Consider the following 20,492-nt stretch of genomic DNA (forward strand, 5'->3'; position numbering starts at 1 on the left):
TATATATATATATATATAAAATGTATTTTATACATGTATATACATAGGGTAAATTTTACTTACGTGAAACTTTGATAAAAGTAAACATATATGGAAAACAGGGAAAATCCAATTTCTGTACTACAAGGCCATATGCTACCGTATGGGATAGCAACTCTAATGAGGGGCTGCTTCTATATGTCTTTTCCTGAGTTAAAAGCCAAAACGCTTTGACTTCCTTGTTCAAGCAATAAGTGTATTGGGTTTTGAGGTGTGCTAATTATCATCACTCTTCCCTTCATATAGATTCTGCATAAAGTGAGAAATAGATATAGGTTTCAAAGTAAGATATTGGTATCAGCTTCGTTAATGGTAAATCTGGACTGAATAATGCAACTTTCATCAGGGGCTGAATGATGGACTTCCTCCTACTTCCCCAGTTATATAATCCACTCATATTCATGGAGGATCATAGTGTTATTAAAACTCATTGTAATTAAAAGAGTTAGAGAGAAAGAGGAAAGGCTCAGGGAGACAGAGAGACAGAGACAGAAGGAGAGGGAACTTAATCTGCCTTAATTAAGATATTTGCTTTCTTGGAGGTTCTGATGTGTGTGAAGAGATTGCCCTTTGTTATTTGAGCAATTCCTCAGTATGCATGTTGATGAGAAGAGTCTTCTCCTACCACAAAACCTGAAAAAAAACAGATATTTGCTTTACAAATAACCCTGTGTCTGAGGCAAAGGTACTAGTCCTAGACTCCACTAAGCAGATGCCTCTCTCCCAGACACTGAATTGGGGACTAAAGAAACATGGACTGTGTAAAATCCCTGATGGTGGTGGCTGTGGAAACAATTCTTTTCTGGGACAATGATGGTGGTGGCATCAGGATTGGGATTCAGTGTTGAATAGCAGTGGTGACAGCAGTACCCGCATTCAAGCACATTTTTCCATGTAGGAAGAATCAGTATTCTCACTGAACTGACAGTCACATCATTTTGGATATGGTCAGTGGACCTAACATACTAAATTCCATTCAACACAAATACACAGAAAATGGAAAGGAAGGAAACTCACTGCCATTAGGGGCACATGTGACAGTTCTTTTTGCAGTTCAGCAACGGAATTTGGAATGAATAGCTTTAGGAGGTAATGGAGAAAGGCTGATGGTAGTCAACACTTACAATTCCTAAATAGGAAAACTTCTGCTGATTGCATTTTTTAAAAAAGAAAATGAAATGAAATAACTACATGAAAGAGAAGTACTGTAAATCTGTTTCCATTTTTCTTCACCTTCACTGGAAAAAACATGTTGCATTATCCAGTAAACGGGGAAAAGCTAATGATAATTTAGATCGTTTAAAATTTGAAGTTGCAGAAATATGAGAAGTACGAATGTAATAATTTTATTCAAACACAGCACATAGCTATTATTATAAATTATTAGCTAGACAGTTAAATGAATTGTGGATTATGCAGTAGTGTAACTTTAGGAAAGTAATATTATGAGAAATAACATTTCATTTTTTCTGACTTCTTATTTGGAAATTTCAGCTATTCTTGTAAATTAGTTTTTTTGAATTAGCTTCTTAGGTTTTAAGAGAAAGAAGAAAAAGATGACAAAGCAGAGAAAACATATGTATATTTTGGATAGTCACAAATCTGTAATTATATTGCATTAGTATACTTTATTATAAAAACTCCAGTGTTTAAAAACCAGTCTTTAAATCATGCTGACTTTCCAGGGGACTATATTATGCAAATAGCCCAGCGCAAATTGTCTTTGACAGCAAAGAGGCAGCCATGACAACACAGCTTTTAGAGGTCAAAGAGCATATATGACATGCTGTATATTGTTAATAGGTACATGGAAGGAAAAAAGTTCTCTGACTGGTTTGAAATATTCATAAAATGCAAGTCTTTTTCAATTAAAAATTAAAGACATGGAATATTTGATGGAAAATAAAAATAACAAGAAAGAAAGGGGATGGGAAAGTGAATTATCTATTGATTAAATTAAAATCGATAAGGCATACTGCTACATGCCCTAAATGTGTTGTATCATCCACACAGAATTCCTGTGAAAGGAGTAAAGAACCGTATTTTTGCAGTTTGGAGAGCTCATGTTCAGAGAGATAAAGTAATTTTCCCAATGCCACATGGTTGGCAAAGGGAAAAGCTAGACTAGAATCATTCAACATTTGTACATCGGACTAGGACTTTAAAACCAATGACAAAATCTAGAGATACAGACATTATGGAAGAAGAAAACCGATACCAAATAAACTAGATATTCCACAGATATCTGCTCTAAATAAAAAAAAAAAAAGGAAAGGCAAGTAGTCACGTGAACTTGAAGTTCCTCCGAAAAAACCTGCAACCTCATTACATGCATGCAGCCCAGTTGTGTGGTAAATGTCAGTCATCACAGTTCATTCATTTTGAACATGTAACATCTATACATATACGGCTACACTTAAAAGTTAGAAAAGGCGTACTTCCCTGGTGGTGCAGTGGTTAAGAATATGCCTGCCAGTGCAGGGGACATGGGTTTGAGCCCTGGTCCAGGAAGATCCCACATACGGTGGAGCAACTAAGCCTGCGCACTGACCCTGACCCTGCACTCTAGAGCCCGCGAGCCACAACTACTGAACCCGCATGCCACAACTACTGAAGCCCGCACGCCTAGAGCCCGTGCTCCACAACAAGAGAAGCCACTGCAATGAGAAGCCCACGCACCGCAAGAAAGAGTAGCCCCTGCTCGCTGCAACTAGAGAAAGCCTGCGTGCAACAACGAAGACCCAACACAGACATAGATAAATAAATTTATTTTTTTAAAAAGTTAGAAACGGCAAAGAAGATTAATGACAGCATGTTTTATATTTCAAAATGCATTTAAATATAACAGCTTCATTGAAGTATAATTGATATAAAAAGAACTGTACATATTTAACACATACAATTTGATGAGCTTGGTCATATGTAAACATGATACCATCACTCTAATCAAGGTAATAGATATATCCAACACCTCTGAAAGTTTCCTTGGAGAGGGTAGGTGGTAAGAACACTTAACATGAGATCTATCCTCTTAGCAAATTTTGAAAGGCACAATACCATATTGTTAATTATAGGCACTATGTTATACAAGCAGATCTCTAGAACTTATTCATCTAGCATAACTGAAACTATATTCTTTCTAATAGTTCTCTGTTGCCTATGGGACACTGGAGGACATATTGAAATTCAAGGCTCTGCATTATCTGGTCTTTAACTGTCTCACATTATTTCTTATTCTTCATTCCGTCTTGACTCAGCAATGAATTTTGCACTCCAGCTAGGCTTACAACTTGACTCTACTTGGACTAGTCACTTGCATTTTCAACTCTAAAATCTAGAGCAAAGAGATTGAAGCAACATATCATTAATGTTAAGACTCAGACTTTATATTAAAGGCAATGAGGGGATACTGAGGAGTTCACCTTGCCTCATCAAGAAGAGGAAGATAAATCTTTAAAGGCTTTATATGGTGTCTTATATTTCTTTTGATTCTCTTTTATTTTATTTATTAATTTTTTTTAATTTTTTTTTTCCAGATAAACCTAGTCAACTTTATTTTTCAGGCATTTCAAGATAAACATAGTCAAAACGAGCATGCTTACCCTCCTGCTCCTTCTCCCCAGTGTAGCAGCTAAGTTCCCAGGGGCTTTTGGGCTTCATGGTATTGGTGAAGGGCCCCTTGGTCCATGATTGTCCTCTGTCCCCCTGTTGGGACCCACAAAGATGTGTCTCATCTTGGTCATTTGCTCATTGATTCTCTTTTAGCAGTCAGTGAATAAAACACAAATAGCTAATTAAATAGGATATGCTCAATAGTTAACAATGTCAAAAAATTTTATTTTTATTAAATATCTGAATTCCAAGCCAGAAAAGATAAAATAAAACAGAGACTTCTGAATGTTTTTCTCAGCATATTCTTCTTTCTGGGCCTCTGCATTTCAGTTATAAAAATGAGATTGTAGTCTATAATTTATTGAATGGTAGCATAATATAGGGGAAAAAAATTTCATTGACAATAATGGAAGCTGAAGTTTTCTTAATCCCAATTTAATATGTGTGAACATATTCAATAATTTTCTTATTTTTTTTATATTGAACATTCTAACAATATAGATAGAAAATAGGATACAATAACTTATTCAGATTAATTAAATTTTAATGTGTCTTAATATTCATGTGTGTATAATGGACTTGCTTTATACTATTAGAATCCTGGTTTAAATGAATTATGTCGAGTAATGCCTCTGTGTGCACATTAAATGCTGTCTAAATGTATGGGAAAATCTCATATTTATATTTTATTTTACTGAGAATTGAAGTATATATTTTGTTTTCTACTCCTGCCTTTCTATTATGGCAATAATTTGGGCTTCTAAATTTGGTTTAATCTCCATGACACCTCCAAATGAAATTTGAAGCTGAAAAAAATAGAAATTTTGACACATGTGAGTAATTTTTAATAGAAACTTACCTCGAGCTAATTACATTGAGAGGAGTAAAAACAGGATTTGGAGAAAAGTGAAAATTACAGCCAAGACTATGACAATAAGGTAAGTATATAAAATACACAGATGATTAAATCCACTAAATTTTCCCTGTGGTCATGTACATGATCATGAGAAGAAAAATGTCAAATTACTTTCCAAGTCGATTCTTAACTCTTCATAAAATAACATTAAAAATCAGAAATAATATCAATAAGTTACAGTTTATGAACTTGTGTTTATATGTTGTCTTGACTGCATTTGAAGATTGAACTCCCTGAGCGCTGCCCTTGAACCCTTTCTCAACAGCTGGTTCTCTGTTGCCCAGGGGAAAACTACTCAACTTCTGACCATTCTGACTTTGAACACTGAGTTTCCTGTATGTTACTTTTGCTGCTTGATTAACAACAAGCATAAGAGATATTTATATAAACTAAGTAATGAGATCATTGTCTCCACAATTCTGGATGTCACCTACGTATATATTTTTCTAATTGAATACTTGAAATTGCTAAATCTTGACACTGCATCTTGTCTCTCCCCATCCGCACCGTGGTTCCTCTGTGGACATATCTCCCTATTTTGTTTTTTTTTTAATTCTTGAATGTGGTCTAATGTCAGAACCCACTCCCTCTCACTATTTTCTTGTCATCAGAAATCTCAAGATGTGGGATTATATTTTCTTCAAAGCTAGGTAATATATTTTAAATCACTTTCTTTAACACACCTATGAAAGAGACACCTTTTGTCTCAGGGTATAAGAAAATGAATATTCAGTAGTTACTTAGAAATGATATTGCTATAGTCTCCAAAGAGTAAAAAGATCATGCTTAGAATCTATGATGAAGCTACTTCTGAATTTTCTAAATTTTCAGACATGATTCATAACTTAGGAGTTTCACTCTTAGATGTTTCTCCATTCTATTAAGTTATTTATCTGAACTAAGATAATATGACCATGAGAAGATATTGAGTTAGTATGTCAAAAATAATGTTAATTCTTATTACTTATAGTTTATTATTTGAATCATTTATTTATAGCAATGCTCTATGTTTAGAAAAAACCATAGGACAAAGTTTTTGTCAACAAGTGTCTTCCAGTCTAGAATGGAGAGGCAAACATAAAAGTAAATAACTTTATAAAGAATTGTGTTCCTTTCTTTATAATAAGTGATTTTACAATGTATTACAATTAAAAATATAGTAATATCAGCTTTGGGATATACATATATTACAAAAGGATATGTATGTTTCCCTTATTCTTCTCCTTAAATTTATTATTTAATTGGAATTGCACTAAATATATAAGTAAATTTGAAAAAAAAATCACCTCTTCTGCAAAAAGGTTTCTTCACAATTATCTAAATCTACTTTTGATCTCAATCAGATATGAACACAGCATAGATATCTTCAATATTCACAGAGTCAAGTTTACCTTCCATTCTTCTTTGCTGAAGAAATCACTTGAAAGTAAACTCTACCAAAATAAGTGTGTTGGACAAGTCATTACCATGGAAATTATGGGAGGATTCACATTAGAGAGGCATGTGAGCCAAGCGGGGTTAGGTATTGAAGATTAGCCTTGGAACAATGGAGGGGTGAGATGTGTACATTCTAGGCCAAGAGACTAGTGTGTAAGGAACTGCAAGATTATAGCTTCAGCTGACACATAGAGTATGAGATGAAATCAAAGGAGATGAGGCTCTGGACAGCAATTTCAGTCAAATGGTGAAGGACCTTACATGCTGTACTAAGGAGTTTCAGTTTTATCCTGTGGATACTGAAATTGGTCAGCAAATAAAAGCACACATTTAATAAGAATGTAGTATGTACTAGAGATGAGACAAGGAAATCTAAGTAGGGAATTGGGTAGCTATATAAGTTAAACAATGCAAATAACAGGTACCTAGTCCAACATAAGATACAGGAATCATGGAGAAATACAGCTTGGTTGATCACATGGCTTGATACTAAGGCACTCAGAGACATAAGGAACTAGTGTGACTGGCAATGTATGTTACACAGACCTTTGAGGATCTGAATAGATTAGTTCTCCACCCTTGAGCAGGATATGATAGAAGAAAAGAAATGAATGTCTTAAGGGTCTGAGAAATTAAATCACTCAAATAGCATAAAACTGGAAGACTAGTAGTTATAAAAGACAATATTATTCTCTCACAATTTTAGTCAAACCAAGAAAATATGTATGGTGTCATTAACATTAAAATTTTTCTCCTTTTTTGCTAAATTACATGTAAAAATCAAAATTACTTCCTCTCTCTCTGATTGGTTATTAAAAATTAGATGTTAAAAATGAGAACCATAGTGAAATATTACCTAATAAATAGCTCACTAACATCAAAAGTATGATTTTAATGCATAAAAATAGATGAATTTCAAACTAGAATTAATGCATAGTGTTTTCCCACAAAACAAATACTTTCTCAGTCATGAAGATAACTATCTACAAAAACATGAATAAGCATGAGAGAGGCAAGGTTACTCATCCTTTGATTTTCAATAACCCTGATGCAAATATTGTTTTGTGTTCATTCACCTAGTCTCAGTATTCAGTTTATCTTTCTTATTCAAAGCAGAAGGTTAACAAAAATGACAGCACAGATGGTGTCATTTTCTTCTTTACAAGTCAAAGTGATGAGCCTTATAAAAGACTGTCACATGCATCCTCTCACCTGTCTGGTCCCTTCTGTGCCCCCATCTGCACAGCGCTAATCTGATGACTTGTACTTCCTTGACCTCTTCAAAACCAGACTTTCAGGATTAGTTCAGAGAGGAAACTAGTTATATTTAGGTTATATTTTTAATTGTATAGATATTATATTATCAAATCAGTTTTATGACATAAGATCATGGTATGATACATAATTTTTTAAACTTAAATTTAAAATATCTTTAACTTTCATGATTAGTAGCTACTGGAAGTTTATATACTCTGACCAAAATCTCCCCCATACTCCCACCCCCCAGCACTTGGTTACCATCATTCTACTCTGCTTCTGTGAGTTTGGCTGTTTTAAATTCTACATATAAAAGTGATATCACACAGTATCTCTCTTTCCGTTTCATAGACAAATAGGTAGGTATGTAGATAGATAGATACATAGATAGATACATAGACAGATAGATATACACACCACATCTTCTTTACCATCAAGCTAAGAAAATAAGAACCAAACCAAGGTACTATTTGAACTGAAAACAATCTTCTTTTTCCCTATCCTGTTGAATAAATGCAGATACTACTACATCAATGTCAATTCTATCCTTCCAGATGAGCACTGTTCATATGTCATATTTCTTCAAAAATTTGCTATAATACAATATTTCTGGAGATTTCAGAGTTGTGCATTTTCTCCCAGCTCTGTAATCTGTTATCATTTACACCTGAAATAGGCTGACATTCTACTCTGTTCCTAACTCTGAATGGATCACACATTCCCTCCTTTTCCAAAAGTGCCAATCTTTTCCCTGTATCCTTCAAGTCATAGCTTCAAATATATGCAGATCTGCCTTGGTTCTGATGGTAAAAACAAACAAAAGTAAATGAATGAAACAACCTTCCCTGGAACCCTAATAACTCTTTTTATTTTCTTTCCTCCATTCTTTCAAACAATGGATTTATTTCAGAATGTTTGTCTGCTGATGGTAGCTTCCAAATATTTCTAATTCATTGTCTTTCTCTTGTCTTTCATTCTGACTGCTATATTTACTATATGGCTTAAATCATTTGCTTCAGGATATATTGGGCATGTCATTCAGGGCACCTGGCAGGTCCAAATTATAATAGATATAATTACCCATACACAGCCTCTGTTAAGCCAGAGTTCTCAACTGTGTTTTATCACGCTTGGCAGATGATTGGATTGTGATCAGGAAACTAACCCAACTGAAGATTATTACTAACGTCTACCAATGCATGAGGTTGCTAGAAGCAAAGAGCCAGGCTGTCCATGAATTCATCAACAGGAATTAGGCTAATTTGCAGAATTCTCATGACTGATTATCTCTACAACATATGAAGACAATGGGTCCAGTTTATGATTAAAGAATGAAAAAGACACGCAGAAAGAAGCAGAAAATTATGTGAGCAATATACAGACCCTTAGAAAGATTCAAAGGATTGTTGCCAGAGTTTCCTTATGTCTTGCTGATGTTCAAGTGTGATCAATGTGTATCCTCAGGAAGCAATGTGACCATAGACAATACTGAATAATCCCATCTTAAAGAAGAAGCAAATATGATATTTTTATAATTATAATTGTGATTGGGGCTACAGGAAAGAACACAAAGTAGCAGATACAGTGGAAATTGATTTTGCCATCATTTGCCTCAGGAGAGTTTTATCTTGCAGCAGCAACTGACAGTCCCTAAACTCAAAGAGTGAGGGAATTTAGATAAATTTTAACAACATTACTAAGTGTTTATATTGATTATTTTTATAGTTACCTTCTATTTATGGTAACTTAATTGAGTGTTCTATTTATAGTGAGAATGTCATTTCTTTAAAACTCATTTAAGAACCAGACTTTCAGGCTTGGAAGGGTTAAAATTATTGTAAGAATAGAAATAAGATCCTTCTGGCAATATGGAACTAGGTCAGGAAGGAGCCCAACTCAGTACGTATGCTTATTCCCAGCTGCAGCAAATTTAATCATAGCAAGGTAGCCAGGTTCTTTAGCAGCTGTAACCAGGACACTGGTAATGGATGTCAAATGATAACAACAGACCATTTCAACTTACAGATTCACTTACAAAGAGGGAATATAATCAGCAATGGCCATCTAGATATTGGAGGTGGGGTCCCTTCCCCATTCCCTCAAGGTTGGATTGGTTTCACCAACTGCATTCACCAACCAAGACTCTGCTCCAAGCAAGGTGGTAATGTTATCAATGTGGGAGACACAGAATAAGCGAGAAGGCTGGATAACAAGGATCTATGGATTCATCCTTAAGTGCAGTTGAGGCACTACGCTGGGAAAATCTAAGGTGGAAGTTTGTTTATTTATTCTTTTTTATTATGGAAGCATACACATAAAAGAAGAAAGAATTTTGTAATATCATAAAATCCCATGTACCCATCAGCCAGCATCAACAGTTAACACTTTAAAAATTTTCTTTGTGTGTGTGAAAGGTTTAAACTACCTAGCTTTGTTAATTTTTTTTTTATTTGTGACTTTACTTTTTTAGAGCAGTTGTAGGTTCACAGCAACATTGAGGGGATGGTACAGAGGTTTCTCATATATTCTCGGCTGCTCCCACACATGCATTGCCTCTGCCATTATCAACATCCCCCACCGGAATGATACATTTGTTACCACTGATGCACTGCCATACACATCATAATTCCCCAAAGTCCATAGTTTACATTACAGTTCACTCATGGTGTTGTACATCCTATGGGTTTGGACAAATGTATAATGACATGAATCCATTATTATGGTATCATACAGAGTATTTACACTGCCCCCCAAACCTTCTGTGCTCCACCTATTCATCCTCCTGCAGCCCCAATCCCTAGCAACCAGTGATGTTTTTACTTTGATATCCTGCAGTTTGAAAATGATGATGTAGGAGTTTTTTGTTTTAGGTTTCGGTTTTTCTTTTGCTTTTATCCTGCTCAGTGTTCTCTAAGCTTCCTGGATCTGTGGTTTGGTGCCTGACATTAATTTGGGGAAATTCTTAGTCATTATTGTTTCAAATATTCCTTCTGTTCCTTTCTTTTCTTTCTGGTATTCCTATTATGTGTATGTTACATCTTTTGTAGTTGACCCACATTCCATAGACATTCCATTCTTTTTTCCTCAGTCTTTGTTCTCTACTCTTTTTGGTTTTTGAAGTTTCTATTGATATATCCTCTAGCTTAGAGATTCTTTCTTCACTGTTCTCTTTTACCAATGAGCCCACCAAAGGCATTCTTCATTCCTCTTACAGTGTTTTTCATCTCTGGCATTTCTTTTTGGTTCTTTCTTAGGATTGCCATCTCTCTGCTTACATTGCCCATCTTTTTTTACATGTTCTGTTTACCATAACAGCCCTTAGCATGTTAATCATAGTTGTTCCAAATTACCATCTGATAATTCCTACATTCCTACTATGTCTGGTTCTGGTGCCTTCTCTGTCTCTTCAAATTGTGTTTTTTTTACCGTTTGGAATGCCTTGTAATTTTTTCTTGATAGCCAAACATGATGTACTGGGTAAAAGAAACTACTGTAAATAGATCTTTAAGCTTTAGGAGGAGAGGAAGCATTCTACAGTACTGTGTTTAGGTCTCAGTCTTCTAATGAGCCTAAGCCTCTACACTGCAAACTTTACAAGTGTTTCTCAGTATTTTCTCCCCCTTAGGTGGGGGAGGATGCCTAGAATGGGTTGTATTTAGTATTTCTCTTCTTTGTGGTAGGCGAAATATGGCTAGAGTTGGGTTTTTCCTGTCCCCAGGTCAGTTTAGCTCTGACAATAGTTTTAGGCTCAGGCTAACTAGTTTCCCCTGAGGTCAGGCCATGTTAAGAAGAGTGCTCTGGCGTATTTCAAAATGGTTCCTTTTGCCTCCCCCTGCTGAAAGCAGGAAGGGATATTCTTTGATATTTACTCTGGGAATTTAGTAGAGCTCCTGTAGATAAACCTCACAATTTTGTGGGCACCCACTGCCCCCACACCCCTGACCATCAATGGGTTCTCCTGGAATTTTTAACTCTCAGGCTTGTCCACACTGAGCCTTCAGCAATTATCAATCACAGTTCAGGTTTTCCTACCCTGGCACTGGTTCCTGAGGCAGTTTCTGCTTGTGAATCTGCCCTTCTAAACCTCGACTCCCTATATTCACCTGTCTCTCCAATCCTGGGGGCCAGTGTTTCGCCCTATGTCCTCTCCTCTCTCATGAATTCAAAGAGTTGTTGATTTTTCAGTCTTTTCAGCTTTCTGTTTGTTGTTAAGTTGAAATGGTGACTTCCAAGGTCCTTATATACAGAACTGAAAACTCAACCTCTGTTTTGTTTTTTTTTTTACCAAAGCTACAGTTGGATTTGATAGGGATTGATTGGTAGTTTCAAGTATTTTCAGCTGTGGTAGGCAGACTTTTAGCCCACCCAAGTTCCTGGCCTTGGTTAGTCAATCAAATACTAACCTAGGTACTGCTGTGAAGGGACTTCAGAGATCTAAGTATGAGAAAGAGATTATCGTAGATTAAGTGGGTGGATCCAGTCTAATCACCTGAGTCCTTAAAAGCAGAAAGGTTTCTCAGTCTGGGGTCAGAGAGAAGAGGTAACAGGAGAAATGAGGCAGAAGGGGAAGTCAGTGATTTCATAATATGAAAAGGAGTAAAACTGTTGTTGCTGACTATGAAGATAGAAGTGGCCTCTAAAGCTGGGAATGACCCCCAGGCAAAAGCCAGCAAGTAAATGGGACCTCAGTCCTAGAACCACATGGAACTGAACTCTGCAAAAAACCTAGATGAGCTTAGAAGTAGATTCAGCCCCAGGCCCTCCAGGAAGAATGAAGCCCTGCTGGCAACTGGGTTTCTGACTTGTGAAATCCAGGTAAGAGAACTGAGTCATACTGTACTTGGACATCTAATATATAGAATTGTGAAATAATATGTGTTCTCTTAAGCCACTAAATTTGTCATAATTAATTATGACCACAATAGAAATTTAATACATCAGATTTATTCCTTTTATAATTTCCCTATCAGCCTTTCACCATTTCCCCATCAGCCTTTCACCAAATGCTTTTAGCATTCACTATTGATCATTGACTAGACCTATTATTTCACTAGAGACTGCAAAATAGTAGTATAACATTTTTATCATTCCTCCCACATTTATTACCTTTAATTTTTTTATGAAGAAGACTTTCTCTTATTAACTATTGGTTATCCAACAATATAAGGGTATAAAACCAATGCTCCTCCCTTTACTTTATTTACCACTTTTCAGAATAATGAGTTAGTGTTCTAGTTCCTGCCTAAAATTCATTTGAATATCATTATGAATTCTAGATTTCTATGTATTTGATGTGTTTTGGTTTGATGAATTCAAAAATTTCCCATCTTTGTCAACCTGCAGACTGTCTTGTTTCCTCTGACATGACTCATTTGTTTTATATATCACCTTTTCTTTCTGGTACAGCAATATAATCACAAGTTAACTTTGCATATTTTCTTCCCCAGACCTGGAATCAACCATGTTTCCCCCAAAGAACTCTCATCTTTTTGTAGAAAGTGGTATTTAGAGAGTATCACCTGGGTAGTAGGTGAGCTCACTGCAACTGAGTTATTATTGCTTCTTGGACTTAAAGTTGCACAGAGCAAAAAATGTTATTCTGTTGGGAAAAAAATATGAGATCCTACTTATATTTTCATTTCAAGTGTAAGATTACAAATGTTTTACTTGTTTTTTAACTTATTTTGATATTTATATATATAGAGAGAGAGAGACAGAGAGAGACAGAGAGAGACAGAGAGAAGGACAGAGAGAAAAAGGGAGAGTCAGTCATATACACAGATATCATAAAAGTATAAACCCAGGAAAGTTAACCAGATAGTAAGATTCTTATATATTAATTACCTAAAAACCCCATTCTCAACTCATAACTTTATTTTTTACCAGAAAAATGGAAAAGGAATTTCCCATAAGCCAATAATGAAATGTGTCTCTTATTAATAAGCATGAGTTTACTTATAATATTCTCTTCATTTGAATCTCTAAATTAGGAAGGACCCAGATTAGAGATGCTACATATGTGTAAATTAGTAATTCATTCTGACTCAGCTGTGATCAATAAACTTCTTAGCAGATGTCTGTAAATCATCTTGGAGCCAAATACCAAGAGTTCTCTCCTGGTGATTGTAATATATAACCCTTAATGTATAAGCTGTTCTTCCTTGTCTCAAATAAGGAACAAAAATTGGATTAGAGAAACCATTCTCTCTTCTCTGTGTTCAGTAGATATATTGCAGGTGCACTTTCAAACGAACTAAGCAAAAATATGAATAACTGAAGATGGTTCCATTTGCCTAGACATTAAGTACAAGTTTTACTAGGAAAAGAACACACAGAATGGATATTATACAAAGGTCACCTACAAACACACAACTGTAAATTATAAAATAAGAAGATGGGCTTAATCTTGGGGTTATTTTATGGAATAACATGATACTTTGCTTCAGTGAGTAATAAAGCTTTCAGGCTTTTCCATGATACACACAAAATAAGTAAAACTAGGAAAGCATCTAAATGTCAAGATGCTTTGTTACTCTGCTTTCCATGTTGAAAAGGGAAGCCATAATATTAAATACCACTCTCCATCATGCCACAGAACCTCAGATACAAAGACTATTTGTAAGATAGATATAAAGCAGAAAAATTGGATGCATAAGAGTTGGCAGTGAGAAAGGTTTTCTTCAACTGAATGCTTATAAATATCTTCAAAATTAGACTGTAAAGGCAGAAGTTAAAAGTTATCTTTTAAAAACATTTGTGTTGAGTGAAGTAAGTTAATCTAAGCTTTTCTTTTACTCAGAGAATTATTTTCCATAATTTTACTATTTGTAAAATGGAACAAATTACCTAACAACATAAAAATAAAAATACATCTCAAGATGTCACTAATAAGATTGGGAGAGTGGTAAGAGGGGAGAATAATAAAGTTATGTTCTGGAGGAAGATGAAGATATTTACTAATTTTTGTCAGAAAAATTTATGTTGAAATATAGATTGAAATGTAAACATAACAACTAAATACTAAAATACAATCCATAGATTTCAAACTAATGGAGAAACATAAATGGTAATTATCAACATATATATCAATTAACAGAAGGCAAGAAAGGGAGATAAGAGGAAGAAGCAAAGAAGAGGGGCTAGGAACAGATAACACAAAATACAAAGTAAGCACATCAAAAACAAAAGCAAAAGGAACAGTTAAATAATAAAGATATGAAAAATATGTACTACTAAACATTAAAATTGTTAGCAATATTAACGTTAGATAAAATGGAATCTAGGTAGAAGGCATTAATAGAGATGAGTATTAGCATTGTGTAATAAAAGAAATAGATAAGAATATATTAAAATATTATTGACATCTTGAAGAAATATATGAAGCAAAACCTGTTGAGATTTATATGGAGATAGTAACAAACTCACTAATCATAGTGGGAAATCTTTATAATACTCTATCAGGAACTTGTGATCAAGTAGATCAGAAGTTTAGCCAGGATATAGAAGATTTTGAAAAAAAAAAACATAATCTTTCTGGGTACTGTAATCAAGTAGAGATGGTACATTATTATCAAGTACACATTAAACTATTATAAAAATTGATTATATGCTAGGTCACTCCTAAGACTCAACACATTTCAAAGAACTGATATCATACAGTCCATGTTGTTTCACCACACAAAAAAGTTAAAAATCAAATCAGCCACAGTTTGTATGTAAGAAAGAATAGAGAGAGTATTAAGCCATCATTTCTGAAAGCTGAAAAAGTCTGAATTTCATGCTGCTGGAAAGGCAATAGAAACAATAAATTGTGCTGCCAAGGGAAAATCAAACATTTTCTAAAAGAAACTAAGATTTAGGTTGCAAATGCCTTTGTGGTTTGCAGTATCAACACTGGGTAATCATAGTGAAGAACTGTATAAAGTATTTTATCCCCAGGTTGAAACTATTGCTGAGTTGAGCTGTTTAAAGAGGGAGGGAATAAATGGTTTTCTTTGTTGGTTGCATTAGTCTTTCTATACCATGATTAAGAAATTAGAACCTTGTTTGAACTGTGGATTAAAAATCCTAGGAGGATTCTGATTCTCTTCGCAATTGATGTTGTCTTTAATCTTTTCTCCCCCATTAAAAATGGTTTTGCTTTTTTAGCATTGGAAAATACTTCTGCTTATACAGCATAGGAATAACTTTGAAATCCCATGGCATAAATGCTTTCTCCATACTAGAAGAAGGTATGAAATACCAGGAGGAATACAATATCATGAAAAACTAAGAGAAATGAGAAGGAAACAAGAGGAAATCTGATTCTCTCTTTGATAGGAAATAGAAAACGTTAAAAAGTGCATCCTTACACTCAAACAGATAAATGGCAATCAGAGAATGCATATTAGGAGAACTTTTGTCCTCGGGGTAGAAAAAAAAAATCCTGAAGGTTTGAAAAGCAGAAGTCTTCCTACTGCTAATTATGTATGATGGCACTTTCTTAGTTAGAAGTGACAGCACACTTACATACATAAATGACTGGGAGCTGCTTTTCTGACTGTGAATAGAAGAGCTTATTTTCTGTTCCCTCCACTGAACCAATTATGCTTTTAACATCAACTCCCCACAGAGACAGTTAATACATGACAACCTTTCTTGGTCAAGCATGCCTTATTTAAACAGAAGTTTCTCTGGAGAGTGTAAATGGTTTGGCATGGAAATAAGTTAACCAGTGACAGCTCTGTTCCATTTTATAGAATAGCATTAAGAAATGAAAGGAGCATGCATCCAGCTATGAATTTAATAGTTAATTCCTCCAAAAAAAAGTCATTTTAAGCTCCCATTAGAAATGTAACGAAGAGACATATTAATAAAAATGATGGATAATTGAACACTAATAATCAGTTATTATACACTTGTGGGATAAATTAGATAACTCTTAGACCAAGGACTGAAGTTTTAGTTCTCAATGAAATAACATTATATGCTACATATTAGTCTAATAATAAAAAGTTTATTTCCCATTTCTCATTACCAGAAGCAATTTAGGAATGATCTCGTTTAATATTTGAAAAGAAATATGGCATCCTAGAATTGGAATGATTGAAAGCGTAACATTAACTCTTCTATGAAGAATGTCTAATCATCTGGGGGAGTATTTCCTAAACGAATCCCATAATACATTAACAAGTATTGAGTAATAAAAATAGTTGTGGCCAAATCAGTTTGGGGGAAAAATATGTATTCCTGCTTATAGATTCACAATGCTCAGGATCATATTAATGGCATTAAGAAATTCTGTGAAGTAAAGAAACTTTGCCTGAAGAAGCCCAAGCTTGTTCAAAATGAAACAAGCAACTCTTTCTCTGTTTTCTTTCTCTGTTTGTCTCCTTATTTCTTTCTTCCTTGCATCCCTCCCTCTTTCTTTCCTTTCTTTCTTTTTAGAGAAGAGGAGGGGTAGGTTCTTAGGGATCTAGTGTTTTCAGAGTACAGAGTACAGAGTACTGATTTGAGGACTTGGGATTCTTGTCTAGACAGACATTTAATTAGTTACTTGGCTATACATCACCTGGGCAATTTTAGTTTGTTTTGGCTCATGTAAATATATATTTAGAATTTTTTTTAAATCTCTGTTTTACATATTTCCCTTTCTTAATCAATTCTCAGTACTTAAAAAAGTTATACCTGTACTTGGAAATGAAATTAATAATAAAGCCGTCTTAGTAGAATTTGAGTGGAACTTAGGATTTATCTAGTCCCAATTTTCATTGATGGATGTGGCAAATGGGTTCCCATTCTACATGGCACCTAGTTATGAATGTTTATAATTCCACATAATTTTTGGATATTATAATGTCTCCATCTTCAATATTCTTGTGTTCTTAAAGTTTTCTTCATATGCTTCTAGGAAAACATCATAACCCATTAACAGATGATAAACCTTTCAAACATGCTATTAACACAGAGAAATCAATCTATAATTTTACTGCAGGGGAAAATTTGTAACTCTTGATTATTGGAAGACAGCAACTGATTCATCCCGTGTAAATCTATGAATAGTATACTTAGTACCTTTATGTAACCATATTTTATAAGTCAATGGAAGATGGGATAGAAAGATACAAGGTCAAGAAAAAAACAAAGTGGGAATCTGGAAGAAATAAAGTAAAGATAAGGAAAGGAAACAGGTGCTGCATTTTGCTCATTTGATTTTTTTAAATAGTTTTTGACAGCTGGCTTCACTTACATGGGGTTTTTGGCCCAGGGCTAGAATCGATTAACAGGTAAGATTGGCTGCACTGAGGACTGGCTGCCAGTGGATCTAGAGTGAAGTTAAGCTGTGTCCCAAGATATTGAGTGGCATGGTTCTCACATGTCATATTCCCTTAGGACGCCTCTCTTGATATCAGCTCACACCTGTCAGAATGGCTATCATCAAAAAGACAAGAAATGTGTCAGAGAGGATGGGTAGAAAAGGGAACCCTTGTGCACTGTTGGTGAGGATATAAATTGGTGCAGCCACTATGGAGAACAGTATGGAGTTTCCTCAAAAAATTAAAAATAGAACTACCATACGATCCAGCAATTCCACTCCTGTGTGTTTATCTGAAGTAAACAGAAACACTAATTTCAAAAGATTTGTACACACCAATGTTCATTGCAGCATTATTTATAACAGCCAAGATATGAAAGGAATCAAAGTGCCTATGGGCAGATGAATGAATAAAGAAAATGTGATATAGAGAGAGGTAGAGACAGAGACACAGACAGAAATATTACTCAGCCGTAAAAATGAATGAAATCTTGCCATTTGCAACAACATGGATGGACCTGAAGGGTATTATGTTCAGTGAAATAAGTCAGATAGAGAAAAACCAAATACTGTACATTTTCACTTGTATGTGGAATCTAAAAAACACATGAACAAATACGACAAAACAGAAACAGACTTGCAGATAGAGAAAACAAACTAGTGGTTGCCAGGGGGAGGGGTAGGAGGAGGGGCAAAAGAGGGGATTAAGAAGTACAAACCTCTAGTTATATAATAGGCAAGTCACAGGGATTCAATGCACAGCACAAGGAATATAGCCAATACTTTATAATAACTTTGTATGGTTTGTGAGCTATAAAAATATTGAATTCACTGTGTGGTACGCCTGAAACTAACATAATATTGTAAGTCAGAAATAAATAAATGTTGGGTCTATTTATGACCACAGGAAGGTTGAAGATCTGTTGAATCTTCAATTATTAAAACTCAGAGGAACTTTTCCTAATAGAAACAGTTAAAGATACACTACATAGCATATTTGTTATACTATTTGATACTAAACTTCAGTATCAAATATATAGCCTATTTAAAACCAAGTAAGAGGATTTGATTACTTACTGAACTACCAAGATATCAATTAGCAGATATTTATTAAGATTCTCCTTCTTATGCTCAGCAAAAACCGAAACATGATGAGTCAATAGAAAAGTATACAACATTTAGAATTGCTTTTGTGACATCCCTCTCACTCCTAAAAAATAATAATTATGACTCATTGGATGCTTTATTTTAATTATATTAAGCTTGAAAATTACTTTGGGGAAAAACAGACATCTTTAAAATATTGGAAATGTTTTGACATTCAGGAACATGGTATCTCTCTTCCTTTATTCATTCTTCCCCAAGGTCCCTTAGGTATTTCTTGCAGCTCTTTTTAAAACATTTTTGTTCAGTTTACTTCTATCACAGTTATTTCTGTTGTGAATAAAATCCTTATTTTATGACTTTTAAATTTAGATATTAATGGATAGTGTTTTCAAGCATGACTGCATTCTCAAACCCAGCTGCACATTAAAAACTCTGAAATGTGGCCCATTTGAACTCCTGCAATACAAATTATTTGTTGCTCACAACTAAATTTGTAATTACTTTTTCTCTAGTTGGGGGATGGTCTAAATTCTTCATTTATTTTCTTGTTTTCAGTAAACAGACCTGCATCTGTAAATAAAAGCCAGCACACAAGTTTGTCTTTTAATTTCTAAAATGTAAAAATATAAACAAACAGAAAACCTCCATAAAATCAGACGATGAAATTTGCATTGTCAATGGCAGCAACATTGGAAATAAAGCAAATATTTGCTCATTTTTATGTAAAGTCCATCCTCATATTTCATTTGGAAATATGAACACATTTTGTTTCTTTCATTTTATTTCCCCTTGTTTTTGAAAAGCAGATTGTGTCTTTCCCAATACAAGGATATCTGACTGTTTAGAAGTAAGGGATTGTTGTAATCTCCGGATGTTGCTAAAATACTTCTGTGGTCATCCTTTATTCTCCCAGAATGAGGAAAATACTATTCAGTCTTTCTGTGATTTCATAATAAATGTTGGCCAAATACAGAACCATTAAATCAAAACTTTTAGGAGGGGGGCAACAGACATCGATATATTTTTTTTCCAAGTTCCTTAGGTGATATTAACATGCAGTGAGAGAGCAACTGTTGTAAGGTTACTAACCAGTTATATATAAAATATCTTGGAACGTTTTTAAAAACAAACACAAAACTTCATATTCTGTTGAGATTTTTAAAAGTGATTGACTTAATTCTCATGTCCTCATCTTCTAACTTTTAGGAGCAAATGATACTAAGCACCCACTATCATCAAAATAAGCATTCCTTACTGTAAGTTAACATTCTTTCCATCTACCATCCTCTTTTTGCATAGGGAAGAGCCCCAGTGTCCAATCGCCTGGCAAAGAATAGGAAATCAATATAAATATATGTGTTGTATTACTTTGCTGTATGTTTTCACTTTTTAAATTCAGACATATATTTTCTTATTTAGTTGCCCCTGTGACCAGAAACACAGGTTTATGAGATGATTTATTAGGGTAAAGAATATACTCAGTATTCATCAGGCAAAATAAAGTTAATTGGTCCCTAGAGAAGTTATTTTCCAATAGCACTGTTCTCATAAGCACGAGATTTTAACCTACTGACTTACTAACGAAGGACTTATGATTCCATATCACATATATAACACCTTTGCACACAATGTCTTTGTAGAGGGAGGTGGGGCTATTGCTACGGAGATGAGATAAATTTGAGGAGTACACCGATACTGAATTTTGACACAAGATTATCTAGTTTCTCTAGCTCTGCTTGGAGCAGTATTAGAAAGAACACGTTAAACATACATGGCAGGACAAATTTTCAAGTACTGATAACCGCTGAGCTGAGCTGCTGTAGAATGTCA

This window comes from Neophocaena asiaeorientalis, unplaced genomic scaffold, assembly GCF_003031525.2.
Source record: "Neophocaena asiaeorientalis asiaeorientalis breed wild unplaced genomic scaffold, Neophocaena_asiaeorientalis_V1.1 scaffold134, whole genome shotgun sequence".
In the NCBI taxonomy this organism is placed as follows: Eukaryota; Metazoa; Chordata; class Mammalia; order Artiodactyla; family Phocoenidae; genus Neophocaena; species Neophocaena asiaeorientalis.